Raw genomic sequence first — 4285 nt, 5'->3', positions numbered from 1 at the left:
CGTCTATAGCCTAGAGAGCAGTTTTATAGTTCTATTTATCGTGGTCGACCGTCACGGTCGACCGCCGAAGTTACCGCTGCACAGTAACGATAACTTGCTGATTTTTGTTTTTTAGTGGGTTTTTGGGGTTTTTTTGGTTGTTTTCTTCTACCCTATATATACCCCTTTGCCATAACTATTTTCTACTACTAAGGAATGTTTTAAACAACTTTTTACAAGAGTTTAATTTTTGTTTAAGTGTGGGTTAAAAGTTTTCAAGTCATAGTTTAATTTTCATGTTCACGAAAAATAGGTTTTCTGAACACTTTTCAAAAACAGTGAGTTTTCACAAACAAAAATTGCATTTACAAAAAATCCTTTTTAAACATGTTTACTGTATCATTTAGAAACATTCTCCAAAGTTTTACTATTTTTAGAAAAGATTTGATATTTTTTATGTATTTTCAAAGTCAGCCAAAAACATGTTCAAAACCTGATTTCAGCATACATCAGTTTGCGGTCGACCGCCAGTAGTTCATAGCTCAAAATGCCTTTCATTAGATCATGGTCGACCGTGACGGTCGACCATGGCTTAATCCAGAGATTTTCACGGTCGACCGTAACGGTCGACCGCCAGCTTTTTGTGCTTCGCGGTCGATCGTCATTTTCTCACGGTCTACCGCCGAACTCATCATTGTATTCCAACGGCTATATTCTGATTTGATTCTCTGGGGGTATTTTGGTCTTTTCAAGGTTGTTTTGGCTGATGTCTTGAGTGGGTATAAATACCCCATTGCTCTCCTCATTCAAAATCCAAGAGTTTGTTTTACAGTGAGTTTTTACAAGAGATTAAGAGGTGTTTGATAATCACATTTTATTACAATTTCGTACCCTCATTATCTATTTGATATGAATAAATATACCACTAACAATTATTTTTATCTTTAATTATAGGTTAATGAAGAATAAATCTCAAATTCTAATCTCTCAACAAAAAGCCCTTGATTTAATGAAGAAATAAAGCAAAGAAGCTCATTGGAAAATCAATTGCCAAATTATCCAAAAGGCCAAAACCAAAAAGAAGAAAACATCAACAGAAGCCCAAATGAAGAAAAAAAATACCAAAAGCCCAAGCCCAAAAGCCAAAGAGAAGAGAAGTTGCGGTCTGAAAAAGGAGGCAGACTGACATCGATGCCAACATCGATGGCGGCATCGATGTCAGCATCGATGCCCGCATCGATGCCAGCATCGATACCCCTATCGATGCTGGCATCGATACCATCGGCCAGGCAGTTACAAAAGGCTAAAAATGATTCCTTAGGGCTTAAGTCTTCATCCAATGGCTCTCATTCACTGATGTTTACTATAAATAGGGGTAGAGAGTGAGGGGTTAGAGGTGTGAAAACTTTTGTAACTCCATTTGGAAAGTAGGGCTACTCTTAATTGAGAATGCCTTCCAAAATTGTAACTTTTGTTGTAATTAATAATAATAATTTTTTCACCACTTTAATTTTTTCTCTTCTTCTCTTTGTTGGATGATGAAGATGAAGATGAAGATGGAGATTAATTTGAAGGTTTGTTTTTCTTATTCCTCTTTCATTGCTTATTAGTTTAGATTTATTTTCATGCTTGTAATTAGATTTTATTTTCTTGTTTAAATAGCCAAGAGGCTAGAACCCTCATGCCTTAGATTTATTTCATACTCATAGATTAGATTTATTTCACGCTTATAGAGTAGATTTATTTTCTTGCATTTAATTCTTACAATTTATCTTGTAGTTTAGATTTTATAATTTATTTTGTAGTTAGATTTTAATTTCTTGCACTATTCACCTTGAGGCTAGAACTCTCTTGGGTTTAGTTTTTCTTCTTGTTTATTTTTACTTTTTTTGATTCGCCTTGAGGCTAGAACCCTCTAAGTAATCACCTTTTTCTAAGAAGTTGATTCAATTCTAGATTACCCATACCTTTAATTGAATCTGCTATCTTTACATTCTTGATTTTTTATTTGTTTCTCGATTTTATTCATTCTTCCTTCCTGCCTTGTTGATCATATTTATTTTTTACTCATATCCACTCTCAAAAACATTGAGTTACACACTATCACTTTCACTCTCATTATCTCTCCACAATCACATTCACTCATCACTCCTATTTGTCACGCACACAACATAAGAACTGATTTTATATTTTTTCCTATAAAACACCTTCATCGTGGGATCGATAACTCTTTATACTATAACTTAATTAGTTGTGCACTTGCAACTTTTTGGTATATGTTTATACCGCATAAAGTTTTTGGTGCCATTGCCGGGGACGGTGCTTAAGTAGGTTTTAATTATTTTGGTTCTTTAACTTGTGTGTTTATTGTGAAGGAAACGCTTGGAGCTTGAAGATCGCGGATTGGAGAACTAGGATTTGAAGATTTGCTTTCGGGTAAGTCTTCTTTTTAGCGTTTTCAATTCCACCCTTTGTAGTTAGCTTCACAATTAGAGACAATTAGGATTTAAAAAAAAAGATTCTATTTTTGTTGACCATAATAAAATCCATCTTTCACTTTGACATTTACTAACGAGATAATAAATTCAAATAATTTCCCCCTTCTCATTTGTTTGATTGTTAACCCTAATTAAAAAAAAAGATTTTTTCTTTTCCATCCTTTTTAGTTACATTTAATTCATAAGATTGCATTTCATATTGTTAGTAGGAATTCACCAAGTGATTTGAGCATCTTGATTTGGCACACACTTAAAATTATTTTTAAGGGCAAAACCCCATAATCAAGATAATGTGAGGGATTTCATCACCCTTTACTTAGCCCAAAAATCACTAATTCCTCACTACACTACCCAAGCCTAATAAAACTCATTAGACGTTGGCCCTAAGGACTTGAGCTCAATAAGAAACAAGAAATCCTTAAGTGAACCGGTTTAAGTTTTCTTGGATTAGTTTGTGTCTAAGGAAAGGTTTAGGGGTTGCGTAAAGCGCTCCGCAAGGAACGAGGTACTTAATTAATCTCTGATCACCCTCTAGTACTATCCTTACCTGACTAACTATCCGGATAAACTTTAATCTTTTCACTTTAGTAGTTTTTGGTTAGGAGCTAGTCTAGTTGAGTTAGGCTTAACCCTAGAGTTAGAATGATTGAAAAGTGATTGATTTTGATTTGTTTAAGTTAGGATTTTCCTCTTTTTCCATTCTCTCCTCAATAAAAAAAACTAACTTTTATAAAAAAAAGTATACAAAGAAATAGTTTTGGTGTATGCAACTGTGGATTAGGGATAATACACACCGATTAATTCGCATTGAACCAATCATAGAAATGGAGCATCCTAATCCATCCATTCTTCAAGATATGTGTTATCCCATTAGGAATGCAATCCCCTCTTGCATTAGGCTCCGTGAAACAAATGGAATAAATTTTAAGCTTAGACCGCATTACATAAACATGCTTCCTAAATTTCTTAGAAATGAAACAGAAGATGCATATATTTTTATCTCGGAATTTGAGGAAGTGTGTATTATGATTAAAATGAGAGAATTAACAGAAGATGCGATCAAACTCAGATTTATTCTATTTTCTCTCAAAGACAAAACAAAAAAATGGCTGTTTAGCTTACCCGTAAATTCCATCACTACTTGCGAGGAATTTATCATCGTTTTTCTTAAGAAATTTTTTCTTATCCATAAAACGGTGAAGCTAATAAACAACATCATAAATTTTAAAATTGTCCCAGGAGAACCTTTTTGGAAGTATTTTGACCAATTTAAAGATCTTCTCATCCAATGCCCTCATCACGGTTTAGAAAAATGGCGATTGTGCCAAATAATTTATGAGGGATTAGATTATTCTGCAAAAACTTCCTTAGAATCAATGTGCCACAGGGATTTCATGAGAAAAAATACCGACGAAACTTGGGAATTTCTAGAGAGTCTATCCGAGAAAACAATGCAATGGGAACACTGTGATGATAGGGTTTCATCAGTTCCTTATTCTAAGTCTAGTGGTCTTTCCTTGGAATCAAACATTGCTTCTGAAGCGAAGATGACGACAATTTTGCGGAGGTTAGAAGCCTTAGAAATTAAGGAACGAGCTCCAGCTCAAATCAATCATGTTTCTGCCCAAGGATGTCATAATTGTCAGTCTCCTACCCACGTTTCAGAGGAATGCCCTCTCCTAGGAAACAACCATGCATTAGAACAGATGAACGTTGCATTCCAGCACCCTAAAAATGATCCATTTTCTCCAACCTACAATCCAGGTTGGAGAAATCATCCCAACTTTGCATGGAATCAAAGAAATTCT

The sequence above is a fragment of the Asparagus officinalis genome, chromosome 8, assembly GCF_001876935.1.
Source record: "Asparagus officinalis chromosome 8, Aspof.V1, whole genome shotgun sequence".
Classification (NCBI taxonomy): domain Eukaryota; kingdom Viridiplantae; phylum Streptophyta; class Magnoliopsida; order Asparagales; family Asparagaceae; genus Asparagus; species Asparagus officinalis.
The sequence above is the reverse complement of the archived record's forward strand: the minus strand, read 5'-3'. Positions refer to the sequence as shown.